The sequence below is a fragment of the Clarias gariepinus genome, chromosome 7 (assembly GCF_024256425.1).
Source record: "Clarias gariepinus isolate MV-2021 ecotype Netherlands chromosome 7, CGAR_prim_01v2, whole genome shotgun sequence".
In the NCBI taxonomy this organism is placed as follows: domain Eukaryota; kingdom Metazoa; phylum Chordata; class Actinopteri; order Siluriformes; family Clariidae; genus Clarias; species Clarias gariepinus.
Genome location: NC_071106.1, coordinates 3,829,375 through 3,851,221, shown reverse-complemented (window position 1 = coordinate 3,851,221; position 21,847 = coordinate 3,829,375).

Here is a 21,847-nt window from a genome sequence, read left to right as displayed (position 1 = left end):
TCGAAGGGTGCTTTTACAAAAAGCTTTGTTTCTAGTCAACCAGAACATTTTTTGGTCCTGGCTACATGTGGACATAGCCTCAGAGACAGTGCAGTGTTTGCTTGTACACACAGTAGATACTGATCCTGTGCTCTAATTTATTATGGAGGCTGTCTCATTCAATAGACTATAATAAAATCCTCACTATAATAAAGACATTTTTTTCCCAGTTAACTATAAAACTAACTTTTCTTATTATTAGTCATGTGATAAACCATGTCCAATCAGCCGCACCCTTTTGTGATTGTTAATAAGACCCTGCCCTGCCTTTTCTGTTTCAGTCGTCAGGTCAGGTCGTAGTTAGCCATGTACAGAAATGAGTTCCCTCGTGTCCTGAGGCTTGTTTCAACATGGAAGGGAACAAAAATTATCCAAATATCCAAGCAGGTTTAATAAGATTTTAAAAATTCACTACAGCTTCTGCTTCCATTCCAGGCATGTGATGCAAAACCACAAATGCCAGGAGTCAGCAGTGCAATTTTTTTCAGGTCCACTTATGCTGTGCTGTTGTGCTTTTGCTGACTTCAGCTCCTTTGAGTCGTAATTGAGTTCAGAAAAAGGGGGAGGTTAGAAAGTTCGACACCCAGCCACTCGATAGACATTACATTTAGAGCAGCAACAAAAGATTTATCTGAGAGTTCCTGTTTACATGCATATACTGTAGGTTTACAGGAATTGTAGAAATGATAATGAAGATGAAGCTTCGCAAAAAAAAGCTGCTTTTATATAAGAGAAAATTAAATCAAATCAGGAATTTTGATTGTGCAGAATAGCAGAACACAGATCTGAGAGTAAGAACTCCCTTTATTCCTCTATATAATCCCCTGCTACACCAACGCACTTATCCCAGAGCTTCACTAGTGCTTGGACACCATGAAGGTAGAAAGTTTTCTCAGTACACCAGAGCCATGATTGGACTGCCTGCTTCCCGTCTGTAATGTTGGACCAATGGTCTTCTTTAAAACATTTACATTGTTCAAATGTTTTACTGCAGCTAAGAGACTCATCAATGTACTGTGCTGCTTGAAGTCTTCTGTAAATGTCAATAGCTTTTTTTTTTTTTTGCCTTCCTTCACCAGACTTTGTGTAACTCCTGTATAAATCATACTTTGAGTTGAGCAGTGTGACTGTTAATATCTTTGTCAGGTTGGGTGACATTTTGTATCATTTAGTGTCTTGATTTGCCAGATTTTGCTGATGTTATCAGATGGATCAGTGGATCATCAGATTGACAGTAAACAAAAAAAAATGATTATAGTTCCTTCTCTTAGATTTGATCAACTAGGCCAGTTTCGTTTAGGTAATTAAACAGACTTTTATATATTTTCCAGATTATGTTCCCTAGTGTGTTTTCTGTTGTTGTTTCTACTTCTTCCTCTTGCATGGTTTCTCTGAGTTCCTGTCTTTCTTTGTTGTATCTTTTACAGTTTGTTAATATATGTGTTACTGTCTCTGTCTTCAGTTGGGTGTTTGCCTATTATCTTAAGACTTTGGTTTAGTCCTATGTGTCCCTTCTTAGCCTAGCTGTGATGATTTCCTCTCTTCTGTTTCTGCCCAATACTTTACCTCTTTTGATCTGTTTTTGAACTTTTTGCATATATTTATGCACCTGTTTCTTCTTCTTCCAATCTTTCTTGCCATATTTTGTTTGCATGTTCTTTAATTATTACTATTATAATAACTTCTGCTCTGCTTATTGGGATTTTTATTTGGCCTTTTTTGCTTTTGAGTGCTTGTTTGGCGAGTTTGGCTTCTTCGTTTCCCTTTACACTTACGTGTGCTGGTACCCATAGGACGGTAATCCTTATACCCTTATGGTATAATTCTGTTATTGTTTGCAATATATTAAATAGGATGTCCTGTTCTTCTCCACCCATTTAAGTGGGAAGTATATACTGATAGTTGTTCTGTTATTCTTTCTTTAAGTGATAGTTTGTGTTGTGGGATGTAGAACGCTGCCGTCCATGTATATTATTAATTTCTTATTTCCTATTGGTTTAATATGGTTTTGCACTATAAGCCAGCATGGGATGTTTGTTGGGTTGTCCTTAGTTTTTTGTTTTAGACTTACGTCTACTGGTGGAGTTATCAGGTTCCTTGGTGTGGTGCTGTGCAGTATTACTGTGGGACTGATGTTGAGCTTATAGAGTCCTAGGCTTTTTGCTTTAGTGTCCCAAAGCTGTGTAGGTTCATTTGGCTATGTTTCCAGCATTCTTTTAGAATAGCCTTTGTTGGATGTTCTTTGTTATGCCCTTGTAAGTTAACCCAGTATGCCAACAGTATATTTATTCTTTTTATTATTGTCGGCATTGCTTCAATTTCTACTTCCATAGCTGAAACTGGGGATGTTTTGAAGCCCCCACAACAGCTTCTCAATGACTCTCTGCAAAGTGTCCATTTGTTTTAAGTTGGACTCTGACATGTATGCTAAGCATCCATAGTCTATGGTAGCTCTCATGAGTGCATTGTATATGCAGATTAACGAGGCTCTGTTTGCTCCCCATGACTGTCCTGTTAGGCACCGCATTACGTTTATGATTTTGTTGCATTTCTCTTTGATTTTCTTTATGTGTATTTTCCAGGTTAGCTTCTCGTCGAAGTGCATTCCTAGATATTTGACTGTTTGTACTTGTTTAAGTTCTTGTCCCTATAGTTTTAAAGAAATATGCTTATGTCTTTTTGTAAAGCAGATACTGTGTGTCTTTGTTATAGATACCTTAAATCCCCATTTATTTGCCCATTTTTCTACTTATTTTATTGCTGTCTGCATCTTGGTGTTGATGTACTCTGTGTTCCTGCCTCTGACCCACAGTGCTCCATCATCTGCATATGGTGATTTTCCTATTGTTGGTTTTACTCCATCGAATATGTGGTTTATCATGATGCTGAATAATATTACTAATAAATAGTAATTAGTAATAAATAACTACACACGCTTTCGTGCAGAGTGACATTTTCTACTGTGTATTTTTTTGAGTATTCTGTACCCACTCTGACTTCTATTCTCCTATTTTCTAAAAAGTTCTTTATCCAATTATGCATTTTGCCTCTTATTCCTAATTTGTCTAGCTTGCATAATAGACCTCCTTTCCATATAATATCATATACATTTTCAACATCGTAAAAGACTGCAATTACCATTTCCTTATTTGTTTGTGCTTTTCTTATTTTAGATTTGAGGTTTAATATTGCGTCCAGAGTACTTTTTCCTTTTCTAAACACATTTTGGTATAGTGATAAAAGTTTGTTAATTTCTAGGTGGTGCGTTAGTCTTTCTGTTACCATTCTTTCCATTGTCTTTCCTATTTGCGTTGTGAGTGCAATTGGCCTGTACAGTAGTTAGCTGGGTCTGAAGCTTCTCTACCTGGCTTTAGTACTGATACTGTTTTTTTAGTACTGGTTTTAGTACGCACATCTAGACTGTGCAACAGATTTTTTCCACAAGCCATCCGTCTTCTCAACAAAAAGGGACTGGACTGGTAAACACAAACACACACACACACACACACAAACACAAACATTATCACACAGCTTAACTCAACTACCTCAAAATATTGGAACTGGACTGACTAATCAACACAAGTGCAGACACACTGACCTACACCACCAAACTATCGTACACACCAACCCGTAAATGCTTCACTGTTTATCTTTTTGCACAATGATCATTACTGGACTAATTTTTGCACTAATTCCTCAATTCTTGCTGCTGTTTTTAAAGAATGTTTACGTTTACCCACTACCTCAACACCATATTTTATGTTCTGTTATGTCGTGGTTGCGCACTGTCACTTTGTTGTTGCTCTTGTTTGCACATTTGCACGTGCACTTTATGTTGTCTTTATAAATGTTATACTTAGCTAGTTAGTTTTTGTTAATTTATGTTGTAATTTATGTTAGGTCTCTCTGTCCTGTCTCTGCTAGCCAGCTAACCAGGCCTCGTGGTTAGCTGGTTTAGTGTCTCTGTTAATTTATGTTGTAAATTAATGTTGCATGTAGCATCTTGGTCCTGGAGGAACGTTGTTTCGTTTCACTGTGTACTAACTGTATATGGTTGAAATGACAATAAAGCCTACTTGAACTTAAACTTGAACTTGGTATTATAGTGTCTAGTTTGCAGTCTTTGGGGATATTACTTGTTTTTCATATTACTGTAGGTTGGAGAGTCTTAGTATCTGTTGAATTGAGTTCTCTGCCATGTGCATAAGCATTTTGTAGAAGATGTCATCTCACCCTGGTGTTGTTTGCCGTGCCCTTGCTGTTGCTTTTTTAAACCCATGTATTGAGAATAGGAGGTCTAGTTCTTCTGTGTTGCTTTCCTTTCTTTTACTTTCCTTGTGTTTAATTATTGTGTTGTCCATATTCTCTCTCAGGTCACTGGGTATGTTTTCTGAACTGTGTATTTTGTCTCATGTCTAAGGCCGCTGCTTTTTCTCTGTTACTAATTGCAGTCCCATTATTGTACTGTAGTAATGGGATTTCATTTTTAGTTTTTAATCCATTCATTTTCCTAATCATTCTCTAGATGTTTGTTAGCTGTGTCTCTCCTCATATTGTGTTTGAATCTGTCTCCAGTGTGTGCGCTTGGCTGTTCTTATGTTTTTCCTTTCTTATATTGGATTAGTTTTTCCAGTGAATGGTGTTTTTGAATGCTTTATTTCTGTTTTTGACAGCCTTGCTACAGTCTTCATTCCACCATGGTACGCATTTTCCTTTTCTTACACCTTTGTTTTTCACTATCGTTTTGCATGATGTTTGGTTAATAATATTAGTTATTTTGTTTTTTAAGTTCTTCTATTTCTGTTATAATTTTAAATGATTCCTTCTCATGTCTATATTTGTTTTAAATTTCTCCCGCTTACCTTTTTCTCCGAAATCCATCTTTGTATTTTATTCGCCTTCTCTTGTCTGTTGCTTACTCCTATTTTAATTAATTTCGGATAATGGTCACTTTCCATTGTATAGTACTTTTGGGTTTTCCATGTACATATTCCTGCGATTTCTTTTGACACTATTGTTAAGCCTATTGCACTCTCTGTGTTATGTGTGCTGTTGTATCTGGTTCCCTCGCTGTTCATTTCTGCATATGTGAGTTGCACACAAGACAAATGTAAACTATCTCTGAGATTTAAAGGTAATGAACCACATTTGAGACACCTTTGAGAAGAGGCAGAAAACGCCTAAATCTCAATTAAGTCTCAAAGACGGCTCATTTCTGTCTACGAGACAAGGAAGAGATTAGCATGCAATCTCATCTTGGAGTTTCTTTGCTATGAGGTATGCTAGGCTAAAAAAGATTAGCTTGCTTTGCAACACATGCTAGGTTAGGGCAAATTAGCTTACCGGGCTGAGCTTTTTAGATTAGCACAAACTGGCTAGAGTACTAAATGCTAGCCTGATAAACGTTAGCGGATTTGATTTAGCATGCTTAGACAAACTCCACTGCAGGAAATACTGGATTAGCAAAGGCTGGTTATTCTAGTTGCATGGATATTGCTAAAACATGCTAGTTTATTCACTTTCATGTCACAGCAAAATAAAATTTCTTTTCAGAAACAAAGCTGATAAAACTAAAGCCAGAAGCAGATTTGGAGACTTTAAATACCACTGGGTTACTGTTTGACTTGTTGACATTCTGTTAGCAGCAGCTGTGGTCTTTGACTATTTTTTTCTTTGTGTGTGTGGTGTTAGCACTTGACCTTCTCTCGTACACTGTGGATTTAGACTCTGCTGTAATGAAAATTCAAGCCAGCAGCTTGATTAAACTTTAAAATGTAGTTTATGCATGTCAGAGACCAGAGTTTGTCTGTAGCTAATAAAAAACTCTTTCTTGCGGTACATGCTAACAGGCAGCGGGGTGTATTTTCAAGCACTTCGGCGTCTTTTTGTAGTGAGTTCGCCTGCGGCGGTGTGAATCAGAAAGATCTCACGATGACACCTGAAGCCATGTTGTCTTGTTTTTGAAGCTTCTCGAGGATTACAGGTTCGTCGAGACGAGGTGTTTTCAGGAACGTCTCTATACGCTACGATCTTAGGCGCTTTCTAAACCGCTGACTCGGCCTCTGATGGGTTTAGGTGGGTTTGTCTATGTAGCAAAACACAGCTAATAGCCTAAGGCTAAAGCTCTGCTAACCCAACAGAAGGCTATTTCATCAGGGATCTCCTCACTGTGTAGCCCCCCTGCTGGACCACCTGGACCAGGCCAAGGGCGAAAAGGAATAATCAACATCACAAGCATGTCTCAAAATCCCAGCCTGAGTAAATTTGAGCAGATTCCTCACACTTTAGCTGATTATTTCTGACGTTCCCATCCACGATCATGCTTATATGAGATGGAGAACAATTCTGAAGGTAAATGTATTCTATTAACATTTAAAATATGTGACTATAGCCCTAGTTTAACCCCAAACTGTAAACAGACTAAGTTAAGATTCCAAGCCGAAGGTTGCTTGAAGGCCTCCTACAAAAAGTACATTTAACATTTAATGGTTATTGACAGAAATAATTGGTGTTAGAGATGAGAACTTTTAGGGATCTTTTGGGACTTGACAATTGATTACTCACTGCCACAAATTTCCAAGTGGTAAGTACAACTCCTCACACATAAACTCACTTTCTCCCCTAAACAGGGTCAGGTGAAGCCAGAAGCAATGCATGACTCACTCTTATACACTCATTCACACACTGTGGGTAATTTGGAAAAAACAATCAGCCTAATATGCATGTATTTGCACTGTAGGAGGAAACCCACCGAGCATGGGAAGAACTTGCAAACTTTACAGGAATTAAACCCTTGATCCTGGAGGTGAGAGTTCACATTGCTAGTCACTACACCACCATGCAGCCTGCAGTAGATTTTTATATACTGTACACTACCGTTCAAAAGTTTGGGGTCACTTGCAAATTTCTTTGTTTTTGTTTAGTGATTTATTTTCTACATTCTACAACAATACTGGGGATTTCAAAACTATAAAATAACACATATAGAATTAGGTAATTACGTAACAACAACAAAAACAACAGTTAGTTGTTATTTTAAGACACAGAGGTCAGCCTTTCTGTAATAGTTCCTGTAAGAACAGTATTGTCAAGTGCATTTGCAAAATCCGTCAAGCACCATAATGAACCTGTTTCTCATGAAGGCCGACCCAGGAGGGCGAGACCAAAACCTACCTCTGCCACAGACGAGAAGTTCATTTAGAGTTATCAGCCTGAAAAATGACCAATTAACAGCACCTCAGATTAGAGGCGTTATGAAGTCTTTACAGAGCAGAAGTAGCAGAAACATCTCACTATTAACTGTTCAAAGGAGATTAATGCATTTTTTGGACGCCTTCAGCATTCCTTTACAATGTAGAAAGAAATAACAATCAGGAACCATCATGGAGTTAGAAAGTGACAAACTTTTGAACGGTAGTGTATATTTAATAATAAAAACATTATAACTACACAGTTTTGCTGACATTTAGACACAAAACGTCCAAGAGAGCAGAACAGAGGTCACACTACTTTTTTGAGTTTTGGGTAACGGTGCTAGTGTAACCTGATAACCTCTGTAGTTTATATAATCATAAGCATCTCTACCACTTCAGTAGGTAATGTCAGCTCCTTATCATAGAAGTTCATGACTGAAGTGGAAACTGTATTGGCAGGAACAGACTGTAAACCTCCTTTTTCTCAGCTTCAACATTCTCCAAAAGTCCATCAAACACATTTATTTCATTCACAGCAGCTGAATTTGACTAAGAGGCAATTTGTTAAGCCAAATTGTGTATAAAAACACAGCATGGCCAAAAAAAGTGTCTCTGTTTCAGAATTTTCTACATCAAGCAAAGTAAAATAAAGAGATTGAGCTGAAATGTCTAGAATAAAAGAAAGAGAAAGAGAGACTGGACTTTGAAGTGATGGAAAAAGGTCATGTGACCTAAGGTGTCCAGATTGAACCTATTCCAGAGTGATGGGCGTGTCCCATCATGCATAGTGTCCACTGTACAAGCCTCTGGAGACAGTGTTATGATCTGGGGTTGCTTCGGGTGCTCAGGTCTAGACTCAGCAACGTTATGGGGCAATAAAATGAAGTCAGCTGAAGACCTGAATGTACTGAACCACCAGGTTATCATTTCTATGGAGTTTTTCTTCCTTGATGGCACGGCCCATAATCCCGGACTCGTCCAGAATTGTGGAAGAGTGGTTCAGGGAGCACGAGGAATCATTTTCAAATATGAATTGCTAATGCTAGTGGCTATACATTATGGTCTTGGTCCAGGAATTATAATTGTTAAAATGGCCTTATGTTACTATTGCAGTGGCCAATCAGAATGCAGGACATGCCCACTGAGAACCAATCAAATAATCCTGAACAAACATCGCAGCTCAGTTAATTGAAGAATTTACATTTTGATGTGTTATTGGTATGATTCTAGATGATAAGAGCAAACACATTTGAAGAAATGACAAAAAAACAAATGATTAAAAAACCAAACCTTTATTATCAATAAATGTAATGTCATAATAAATCCGTCGTGTCATTTAGGAGCGATTGAGTAACTGTGTTTTATATCATATACAAATGCAGTGTGTGCATACAGTAAGTGTATGTGTTTACCAGTGTGTGTGTGTGTGTGTGTGTAAAAGAGCGAGAGCGAGAAAAGGTTGTTGGCATTCTTCTGCGTTATTGATTGTGCACTCTCTCTGTGTGTGTGTGTGTGTGTGTGTGTGTGTGTGTGTGTGTGTGTGTGTGTTATCGATCGTAGTGTTGATGTGAGAAGTCCCTGCTGTGTGTGCACACAGTGGCTAGAGGGAGCTCTTCTCCTTCGAACAATGGTCATATGCGATAGAAAACACCTACACAAACACACACACACACAAACAAACAAACAGCGTGTCTTTATGTGTGGATTTTTAGCATCACCTGCAGCATTGTTTCTCTGGAGAGGTTGGAAAGAATGAAGGGAGGGATGGAGAGAGGAATGACAGTGGGAGAGAGACAGGGATGAGAGAGAGAGAGGGATGAGAGGGCACGGCCTGTTCCAGCCATCGTGACCATTTGGAGCGTTAACCCAACACCCCACGCGCCCCCCACCCCCCACCCCACCCCAAGAGAAAATGGAGAGAAAGAGGAGGAGAAGAGGAAGAGGGGGAGGAGGACGAGAAGCTTTGGTCAAAAGCGCACAAGAAAGAGGGAACAATAGTGAACAATAGGATGGACATCATGATGATGGAAGGTGTGCGTGTGTGTGAGACGGTGTGTGAGACGGCGTGTGAGATGGAGTTATTGTGCTGTCAGTTACACCGTCTTCATGAGCGCAGGTGGCAGAAACAAAGAGTGTGTGTGTGTGTGTGTGTGTGTGTGTGTGTGTGTGTGTGTGTGTGTGTGTGTGTGTGTGTGTGTTTATTATAACATTATTAAACAACAGCACTGTTAAAGTATGGATTCTTAATGGTCAGAAACACAGGTTCATTTGAATGATGTTATGGTTTCTATAGTAACAGCTCATTCAGGGGGATGTTCACCGTGGGTCCTTCACAAGCACAGGTTATAGACCCACAGATATGGTGATGTTTTCTGTATAAATACATCATATTACATTTCAGGAAGGAGACGCCAGCGTCAGAGGTGAAGCTGTCACTTGAAGTTTTCTGACGTCTTCAGGACAGAGGGGTTTAGGCTTCTTTGTGGTTTCTATGGTAACATGACAAGGTGAGGGAACGACTGTTTGTAGCTAGGTAGGGCATGGCATGGCAACAGCTTTTCCTTTCCCATAACAACACAGATATGCCTTAATATCGGCTGGTAGCCGATATTATTGACTTTATGATTGAGTTTTTATGGAAGCATTTTCCAAAAAAAAACATAAAAAATTATAATAAAAACAACAAAAGCCATTGGACACACTGTGTACAATAATCACAAGTGTAAAGTCTAGCTGTATTAAAACACAGTTGTGGTTGCTGTTGTTTTTATTGGTGGTTGATGTTGGTGGTTGTTGTTGTTGTCGGTGGTGGTGGTGGTTTTTTGGTTGTTGTTGTTGGTGGTAGTTATTTCGGTTATTGTTGGTTGCTATCAACCTGATACTGATCCTCTGCGTTGTTGATATGGTTGTTGGTGGTTGATGTTGGTGGTTGTTGTTGTTGTGGTTGATGTTTTAGTGGTAGTTGTTGTTGTTGGTGGTGGTGGTTGTTGTTGTGGTAATGCTGGTTGTTGTGATTGTAGTTGTTGTGATTGTTGTTGGTATTGGTGATGGCATCAGCCAGATACTGATCCTGTGACTTGGTAGTGTTGTTAGTGGTTGTTGTGGTTGATGCTATAGGTGGTGGTGGTTGTTGTGATGGTTGTTGTTGTTATTGTGGTCGTTGTGATGGTTGTTGCTGTTATTGTGGTCATTGTTGTGGTTGTTGGTGGTAATGGTGGTGGTTGCTGTAATTGTTGGTGATGTTGGTCATGGTGATGGTGTTAGTGGTATCCACCTGATACTGATCCTGTGACTTAGTAGTGTTGTTAGTGGTTGTTGTGGTTAATGCTATAGGTGGTGGTGGTTGTTGTGATGGTTGTTGTGATGGTTGTTGTTATTGTGGTCATTGTTGTGGTTGGTGGTGTTGGTGATGGTGGTGGTCGCTGTAATTGTTGGTGATGATGTTGTTGGTGGTGTTGGTGATGTTGGTCATGGTGATGGTGTTAGTGGTATCCACCTGATACTGATCCTGTGACTTAGTAGTGTTGTTAGTGGTTGTTGTGGTTAATGCTATAGGTGGTGGTGGTTGTTGTGATGGTTGTTGTTGTTATTGTGGTCATTGTTGTGGTTGGTGGTGTTGGTGATGGTGGTGGTCGCTGTAATTGTTGGTGATGATGTTGTTGGTGGTGTTGGTGATGTTGGTCATGGTGATGGTGTTAGTGGTATCCACCTGATACTGATCCTGCGCCTCATTTCATTGCTGTAGTACAGCTACTATATTGCAAGTAAAAACAGACACTAATTAAGTAATCAACCTATTAAATGAATCCTGAACGGACTCATATGTGAATCACACTGATCATATTGAATTATTACCTAATTTGAAAAAATCTCCCATCATTGTATGATTTACACTACACAGGTTTTGTTGTCAAATAAGCAAAATTATCCCAATCTCCCGCCACGACCTACAGTGTATTTACATTATCAGAATGTTTGTCAGTGTGAAAGATTCAGATTTATTAAATCCATGTGAATGAAACACGGCTTTGTGTAACACCTCATTGTGTTGTTGTTGACTCGATCTCGAGCGATCTGCAGTTCTTCTGGAGGTCCTCTGTTTGCTGGCAGGTTGGTGTTACTCCTGTGTGCTGTGCTGAAGAGCCCACATGGGTTCTCTCTCAGTACTGAAAAAAAAAACGAGAAAAAAACAGTGAGAGAAATAAACAGAGAGGTTTGCAAAGGTGGATTTCTGAATGATGGTCTTTAAATGGTGCAGGACTTGGATGGGGGGTATTGATCCAGAGCTGGCCTCAGCTGGTTCCTGTGTGTGTGTGTGTGTGTGTGTGTGTGTGTGTGTGTGTGTGTGTGTGTGTGTGTGTGTGTGTGTGCGCGCATTATAACTAGAATAAAACCCCACTGAATAGCATGAGACCAGTGCGGCTGTATGTCGCACATGCTTTACATTGCATACTTGAAGACTGTATACACATACAAATGTATGTGCACACATACACACACACACATGCGTGCACACACACACACACACACACACACACGCACACACACACATTACGAGCGTGCAAAATGAGATGGGCAGGAGGGCCAATTAACACCATGACCCACGGGAGAGGTTAAAGAGATATCTGTGTGTGTGTGTGTGTGTGTGTGTGGGTTCAACATTGACGAGACACAGACTATGTGTGAGTGATTCTGTATACATCTTGTTGTCTTGCTCCTAAACTGGAATCTCATCTATATAATTATAATTATATAATTTATAATAAAAATTTAATGATTGTTTTTGATCTATTATACATATTTATGTTGATAATTTTTGTATTCCTGTGTGTGTGTGTGTGTGTGTGTGTGTGTTTTTGTATGTCCATATATAGCTTTTGTCCATTGTATGGCTCTGTAAGAACAATAATAATCATCATCATCATAATCATAATAATAACAATAATAACAATAATAATAATCATCATCATAATAATAATAACAACAATAATAACAACAACAATAATAATAATAGTAATAATAGTAATAAGTGAGGATGCTGCTCTCCTCCCCAGCGTGGTGTGGTTCTCTGATCCTCCGGTGTCGCTCCGTGTGTTTCTCAGGCTGGTAGACGGCGCGGCGGTTTGGTCTCCTCGTGTCCTGGAGGTGATTAAGTTTTCAGGAAGCTCCGTCCACAATCAATACGCTCAGGGTCAATTACAATATTTAATCCACGTGACTTCCAGCTCGGAATAAATCTCGCGTATCAGCCGCGCCACCTGCCTCGGCCTTCTCACCACCAACGGCAGAGCACCGCTGATGCTCTCGGCCCGAGCTCGGCCTTTTATTCCATCCTGTTAGAAATGAACAAAATCTCCTGAACACTCCTGATTAAATATCCACATCACGATCTAATTTCTGTGTCAGACTTATGACACTGTGCGTTTACACTTTTAGTCTTTTTTAATCCAGATTTAATCAATTGGCAGTAAGGAGTCAGTTTTTTTTTTCCTCTCTTTGCATTGTTTATTGCGTCTTATAGTATAAGGTTTCCCTGTTTCATTATGATATAAAATTTATCTTATATTATTATTTATATTAATTCTTTTTAGCTGGTTATCAACAATGAAGGTGTTTAGCTGGTTTACATGCAGCATTTTCTTTTTTTTATTATTACATAGAGATGTACTTTTTCCCATCGCCACTTCACATTCACTAACAGCCACAGATGTGAGTGTGTTTATGTAATGTACATAAGGATCAGCATGTGTGTGGATTGGGACACGCCCACAGGAGACTGATGGTGGTGTCTATCTAATTGGACTATATAGTCAATAGTGGTGGTGTAGTGGTTAGCAGTTTGGCCTCAAACCTCCGCAGTCGAGGGTTCGTCGAGGGTACCTCCAGTTTACAGTCAAAAGACATGCAGACTAGTCTAGATTGGCATTCCCGGGTTTGCCCGTAGTGTGTTCCCTGCGACACCCATGACCCTGTACAGTGAGTGAATAGGCGTGATAGTCACGTGATATATACACTATGATTATAATTAGTAGTTGTTCGTGGTGCCCATTCAGAGCCGGTTGAAAAGCGATGATCCGAAGAAATCGCTTTTGTTTTTCCATGGACTTAAGAGTCACATCATTACATCACTGTATACTGAATGTCCATATACGTCTCTACTTGCCCAGCAATGCTAAGAGCGATGCTAGTGGCAAAAGAAAAGGTTAGTGACAAAAGAAATCATGAAATATTAGTTGGCAAGCACAACAACAACAGCGTCAAACTTCAATGTGACTTTGCGAGCGATTCTCCTGGTTTTATCATTACTAGAAAGCAGTTGAGCTGCCCATTGCCTATTAAGTCCATTTTCTAAAAAGATGGCGGTCACAAACTCAGAGGTGTCAAGTAACAAAGTACAAATACTTTATTACCTTACTTAAGTAGAAAGTTTGGGTATCTATACTTTACTGGAGTAATTCTTTTTCAAGTTAAGATGACACGCCTCTGAAGTTTGACTTTTTGCACCATTAAAATACTTATAGGCAACTAGTTATCATATCTTCTCCATGAAACATGTTAATGCTCAGTAGTACACATGTATGGTTCTTTAATGGATTTGCATTGGACTAAAATGCATTCTTTTTCAATTGCCATATACAGTATCCCAAATCACTATGGCCGTTAAAAATACAACAAAAACACAACAACACTTTTCTCTCTTTTTGTTAATGAGGTGTTAGTGCAGTATATAGGCCCATGGCACAGCCTAAGCTTTTATCCTTAATGCTTTTCCCCTCACGTTACTTTTACTTTTATACTTTAAGTTCTTGTGAAACCAGTACTTTTACACTTTTACTTGAGTAAAAAGATTTAGTTGGTACTTCAACTTCTAAAGAAGTCTTTTTAAACCCTAGTATCTATACTTCTACTCAAGTAATGACTGTGAATACTTTTGACACCACTGCACAAACTTTTAGTTGGTCGTCCATACAGTAGTTGATGCTTAGTGCAATTGCTGGTCTCTCCAGTTTTAAGATCAAGTACTGTAAAAGGCAGAACAGAAAATCGGGAATCGAACCTGAACCCTGGAGGTGTGAAGCCACAGCGCCACTTATTATTATTATTATTATTATTATTATTATTAAGTAGTAGTTATATGCTATACTGTATCTTCTTCTTCTTCTAATTTCGTACTTTATTAGTCGTATGGTCATACTGTTATAATGACGGTGATGATTAGTGATAGTAACTATAGGAGTAGTTGTACATACTGTACTGTACTACTCTTATTATCCTGATGTCATGCTGTTATGATGATGCTTTGTTTTAGTGTAGTAATGGTATTTGTTCTTGTATGTTTAGTTTCATTAGTCGTCGTTGGTGTCATAGTATTCTTATTAGCCTGATTTAAAGAAAATGCTAACATTGTGTGGCTTTTTTTAAACAATTTCGATGATATTCTCATTCACCGCAGCAGCTGTGCATATTACCTACAATGCACTGTGAACAGACATCAGGTTTTAGATCTAAACAACGAGTCTGACTGCAAAAATCTCGAGGCCTGGCGATGAGATGCAGGATTAGATAAGCTCTAAACATGTGCTAAGAGAGGCTCAGTGGATCGTTAGTTAGAGCTGATCTCCGGTCTGAAGACACTTCTCCTGTCTCACGCCCGAGAAGCTCTGCCAGGCTTTACATTAAAACCAGCAGTTCCTGTTGCACAGCCTGTTCTCCTACATGACCTTCTCACTGTGTGTAATAATAGTCCATATAATAAAGAACTCTATAGATCCTGGACAACACGCTACTGTGAACTTTGGAAGTGTTTCTCTGATCATAAGCCTCTCTTAATAATGGTAAAGCAGGAAACCTCTGTGTGTGTGTGTACGTGTGTGTGTACGTGTGTGTGTGTACGTGTGTGCCCTTTTGCTCCACAGTAGCTCGTGTCCATATTTAGCCGTGTCTGATTGTCTTCAGCGGGGGATTCGCTGCTTTCTGATGAAAGTTTGATCAAAGCTGATCTTCCTGCACTTAGGGTCGAGGAGTGGGGAGGGTAACACACACACACACACACACACACTATACAAACCTCAACATAAACATTTATATATTAATTCCTAAATAGATATATATAATTTATTATCTCATTTATACACATTTATCATGTGACACATCATTCTGATGACTGGATTATTTCATTTCTTAAAATCTGACCTTTATTATTTCATTAACTCACATAAAATATGATTTTATTATTATTATTATTATTATTATTATTATTATTATTATTATTATTGTCACAATGCCATAATTAAGTTTTTTTTATGATATAATTATCTCATTCCCATTCCTTAAACATCTCATTATTATCGCTTATTATCTCATTCTCTTGACTTAATTATCCAGTTTCCAATGCCCTCATTCCAATGATTCAACTATCTCATTCTTATGACTGACAAATTCATAGACCTTATGCTTTTATTCTTGGTTTCACGACCTTAAGTATAACGTACTGAGATAGGACATGTTCTCACATAATAATCATCCAACAGCAATTATTTTTCATCTCTTTCCCACGCCATAATTATCTTGTTCCTATGCTTTAGTTAACTACAAGAGGTGTTCGAGTCAAACCGGGACTTGTGATGACATTTCTGGTAAATTAAGGTGTAAAAGCGATCAACATTTACAGAAAACATCGCCGAATGACCGAATGATCCCAGCCGAGGCCGCTCGGTGCCTGCTGCACTAATTTAAGTAATTCACATTCAGTAAATCACACACAAAAATGTTAAAGGAGTTCCTGGGAGCAGTGGCGGCTGGTGAAAAATTTTCCTGGTGGGGCTGATGTGACAAAATATTTCTTTGCTTAGTCCAATATAAGAATTAAAATCAACAGTCAGATGATGATTACAATTAACAGTAATGATTTAATCTCCTCCTCAAAATCACCAGTTTCACAGATAAAGTAAATGAACAAATTTCCATTGTATAATACGCCATGCATGCTTAAGAGAGTATCAAATACAATAATCAACATCAAAGGGTATGATCAGCTGGATCACCTTTCAAGCAAAGTTGCATCTCAAAGTGGTTCACACAAAGAAAAACAGTTTTAAAAATGCAATTTAACACAACAGTCTAAAACGGGTATATTAATAAGGATCTCACCGAATTTGGTGGAAACTGCTCTTCGCTCGTTAAGTTCGCCATCATTACTCTGATTGGCCGCGCCTCTCTCTGATTGACCGCGCCTCAAAAGAAAAAAAACTTAAATCTCGCGGTATTTTCTGCGGCTTGGGGCAGAATTTCCAGCGCCCCAAGACCATAAAATTCTGAGAACCTGATTGGCCGCATATTTATTAATTTACCCTAGCAACAGCTACATGACTGGCTATTTGGCTGCACTCAGGGGCGCTTTTTCTCAGCGCCCCATGACAGAAACGATACAAGTCTGTCTGTGGAAATTCACTGGTGAATGAATGTCACTAGGTGGGAAATGTTGTATATGTTATTCATATCGCATGTAGGCACATACTGGTGGGTAAACCGAATTTAAAAACTTAATTTGTAAAAAATATATTTTACATTTTTAGCCCCTCTTATCAGGTAGGGCGGTGACCTCATTATCTCATTTTCACTATTTCAGTCAGTCCTTTCCAAGTGTTAATTATCTTATTTCCGGAATATAATGACCTCTTTCCTGTATCTTAATGATCTAACTCTTAGAGCTTAATTATCTTGTTCCTCTGACTTACAACGGTGTCGCCACGACGTATTATCTCATTCCCAGAGCACCATTATATCTCATTCCTGTACATTAATTAACTCCTTCCCATCTCTTAATTATCTCATTTTCACAATCTGATTCACATCTCTTAAAAAGTCATGGTCCATACGTGATGTCAAGTAAATCATGCCAATGAGATAATTATGTAGTTCTTGTGTTATCTCATGCTCATTATTTTGTTATCTCATACTCATGTCTTACTCCACCACAGCCACATCATTATCTCAAGCACCTGCCCCAATTAGCTCGATTTGTTGATCTTGTTATAAAATCATAGCTATACTTGTTGCTAACAGTACATATTGATATATTGTGTTTCCATGCCTTGGGAAAAAAAAATAAGTGTAATTATTTTATTCTCAATAATTCATAATTCACACCCACACATTATTTTGATGTAGTAATGATGTGAACATCAACACTCTATTAAAAAACATCTTAAAGATTAATCTAAATCTAATTATCACTTGTAAAAGCGTTAACAGGGGCAGGAAATCGTGACCATATATGGAAAGTGAAACATGAAAAGGGTCAAAAGGATGCGAGATGCGATTAGGGTCAAATTGAGGGATCTGGTAATACAAATTTTGTGTTTGTGTGTGTGTGTGTGTGTGTGTGTGTGTGTGTTTAAGTAATACATGCCTGTTTGCCCAGAGTGTGTGAAGCGGATTTGCACGGTGCATGTGTGTGACTAATTCCCCCTAATCAGCCAGAGTGGCCACTCCTCCCCCTATTCACTGTTCAAGTGCGCTTGGTGTGTTAAATCACTTTTTTAAAAGGTCAAAGGTCATGACGTGTGAAAGAGAGGCTAAAACAGCAGCCGTTAATGAGAGGATCGATGGCACACACACACACACACACACACACACATGACGCAAACAGAAACACTGAAATTAGTGTGAGCCTCTCAAGTGTGTATCTTCATGTAGAAAACGTGTGCAGACGTACACACACACACACACACGCACACATTTAATAGACATTTAACATTTAACACAAGCAATAAACTAAGAGCTAATTGCAGGGAGGCTTAATTAAAAAAATTGTTGTCACAGGTCTGAGATAAATGAAGTAATTACCTAATGTTAATGAGATAAACCTCTTTGTGTGTGTGTGTGTGTGTGTGTGTGTGTGTGTGTGTGTGTGTGTGTGTGATTATGGATCCTTGCATTAACAAGCTATTTAACCTAAAGCTGATCCCTATTATTGACGAACACACAGTTGTGTCCTAAATCATTCCCTTTTACACACATTAGCTGTAAGTGTTGTGTTGGTCAAGGAAAAAGCAAATAGTTGTTCTATATTTATTATTTATTTTTTTATAGCTGATTAATTGATAAAATAAATAAATTTCGTTGTATAAATCAATAGTTCGGTAACGGCTGTTACATACAGTATATCACACGTAACTCGAGACAGTCTGGATTCGGTCAGAAAGGGATTGATTTATTTTCTGGCGGTAGTTCACGTCCAAATCACAGGTTTATATCAGGGATCTCGTTTATTACGGCTTTTATTTTCTATGGTTACTATGGTATCGGATTGTTTACTGGGATTTAGTTTGGGACTGAGGTTTTCTATCAGGAGATGTTTATGTAACATTTATGGAATGAGTCTCCAGTGTCAGTACTTTCTAACTTTATGATTATTATAAAGAGTTTATGTTTTGCAGTTTCTTGGTCAAAGATGTTTTTTTTTTATTATTTAGTTATCTCTTCTGAAATTAAACAGAAGAAACATTTTCCATGATTGAGGTAGAACCAGGGGCACTGCTTTATTACACAGTAACTGATTGTTTTACTGTAAATGCACAACACATGAGGTTGTATCTACATTAAGGACATAAAATGCTTGGAAGCCTGAAACAATGGACCAGTGAATCACATGAATCAAAAGACACTGAGCCAGATTCATAGAAGCAGAAACTGATTCACTGAAGCTCAGAAATTAATTTAAACATTATCATGAGCTGATTTAATTCCACTTAAAACCGCATTGTGTTAAAGTGAGATGGTACCAGTGACACTAACACTGGTACCATCTCACTCAACAAAAAACTGTTGTTTTCCTCCAAGAGCACAACACACACAATGTTTTACTCCATACATAACACTTTAAAGTTCATCAGAAGTACCATATTAAAGTTACTGATATTACATTACAGTATGATATTATACATGTCCTTTCAGAATAATGGATAATATACAGAAATGTAATAAGTATAGACTTGTGTGTATTCGATTCTAACCTGATACTCAAACAACACTTCTCTCATTAGAGCCCTGAGGAAACCCAGAGCTCTCCACCACAGCAGCAGACACTAACCCACCCACCAGAGTCCTCAATACAGTCTCTAAAATCATCATGAGCTGAGTCTCTGACAACACCACTGTCTCAGATGTGCAACACCACAAGACTGTCACAACACAAAGCAAAGTTGAAAGACAAATAGAACAGAAATTTCAACCATAAAGTATGAATCAAAACTACAGATACAGTATACATTTTTTAAGAAAGGAAAATAATGTTTTAAAACTGTAGGACAAAATCTAATAACCTGACACAAATGAATCCAAATAATTCACAAGCCAAAATAAAACCAAGTATTCCTAAACAAGATCCAATGCATTATGCAATAACCCCAGAAGAAAATCCAATAAACGAAAAACAAAATCCACCAATCAGAAAACTAAATCCAATAATCCCAAACAAAATCCAATAATCCCAAACAAAATCCAATAATCCCAAACAAAATCCAATAATCCCAAACAAAATCCAACAATCAAAAAACTAAATCCAATAATCCCAAACAAAATCCAATAATCCCAATCAAAATCCAATAATCCCAAACAAAATCCAATAATCAAAAAACTAAATCCAATAATTCCAAACAAAATCCAATAATCCCAATCAAAATCCAATAATCCCAAACAAAATCCAACAATTAAAAAACTAAATCCAATAATTCCAATCAAAATCCAATAATCCCAAACAAAATCCAATAATCCCAATCAAAATCCAACAATCAAAAAACAAAATCCAATAATCCCAAACAAAATCAAAAAATTCCCAAACAAAATCCAATAATCAAAAAACTAAATCCAATAATCCCAAACAAAATCCAATAATCCCAAACAAAATCCAATCATTAAAAAAAAGAAACAATAATAATCTAATAATGCCAAACCAAAAATAAATACAAATACTCCAAAACATCAAGGAATCTAAAACAGTATCCAGTAATTCCCAAAACACACAATAATCCCAAACAGAATGTAATAATCCCCCGAAAAATCCAATAATCCCAAAAATAATTCAATAATTCTAAAAACAAAATTCAAAAAACCAAACCAAAATTCAGTTATCAAACATTTAATCCAATAATCCAAAACTATGGCCAGTAATCCAAAACAGAACTAAATAATAATATTATTATTGAGAAGGAGAAAAAATTCTTCCTGTTACAAGCCTCAAATTTTTATCTCTTTTAGGAGCTTGTCTGGGTATTGAGTCTTTCCACCTTGCACATGACAGCTCTACCACAGAGTCCCCATTACCCTGATTTATGAATTATAATGTGCTGTTCTTTAATAGATACAAATTATTATAGTGAAACCAGTCGTGGTGCAAAAGAAATAAACCACCTCAGGACCTGCTGTTGTAAAAAAAAGAAGAAAAAAAAAAACGACCTTCACGACGATACCAGTCACACAGCTTCATCACACCAGGCAGTCCAAAAAGAAAACGATTCAGACGAATCAGTTACTCCAAGCGTGATTGACTTAAAGAGAAAGTGATTCAGTGAAGCCTGAATTGAATCGTATCGATCGCAGTCTCTCTTCTGAACTGCGTCTGAACTCCGAGCCGCCGGAGCCGTCGCTCCTTCATCCCTGACGCACAATAGGCTGGGAATTGAAACCAAAGCGCTCTGATTAAAACAGATAGTCAATGAACACATGCTTTATTGAGACGCATGCCAGCCTCCTCGCAGTCATTTTGCGTACAACATATGAATCATAACGCAGTGCGGGAAAAAGTTATTAGGTTATTGTGGATCTGTCCTGAAGCGGAGCAGCCATGCATCCCGTCGATTTTATCTGACGCTGATATTTTTTAAATCCTTTTTCAAAATCTGGTGCGTTCAAACCGCAATGTCCTGACATCAATTTTTACATTCACTTTACCTGAATTCTGGGTTTTTTTTTCTTCGTAAATACGTTAAAGGTAAAGAGATTTAAGGGGGAAAAAACTGGGCACATTTGCAAGACAATTAAATAAAGTCCAAAGTGGAATGGCCTCCAAGCACCGGGGCCATTTGGACAGAATTCCCCAAATGACATCATCAGAGCGAGGGATAGACAGAAAGAGAGAAAGAAAAGGAGAGAGAGAAAGAGAGAGAGAGAGAAGTAATTGAGTTACTTAGGCTACCTTCGTGCATGTCACTGAGGATTTCAGGAAAACTGAAGCTGCTATGCTAATGCTAATGCTGACAGAGCTTATTAAGGGTGCCATTCTCATGCTAATGCTAATGCTAAAGCTGACAGAGCATCTGCACGGTAAAATACACACTGTCACTGCTGCTGTCTGCTCCTTTTGTGTGCCGGAGATGACGAGGACCCACTTGCATAACATTTTAGAGAGTTTAACACACACACAGCTGGTTATATAGTGCTCACTTTACTACTGACTAATGGGGATTCTAATGATTTATTTTTTTATTCTGAACAAAAACTGAATTAAATATAATTTAAAAATAATAATATTAGTAATAATAAAATATTGGCACCCTTGTAAAAAAATTATTATTATTTTATGATAAAATTAACTAAAAAAAATTATTTATTCT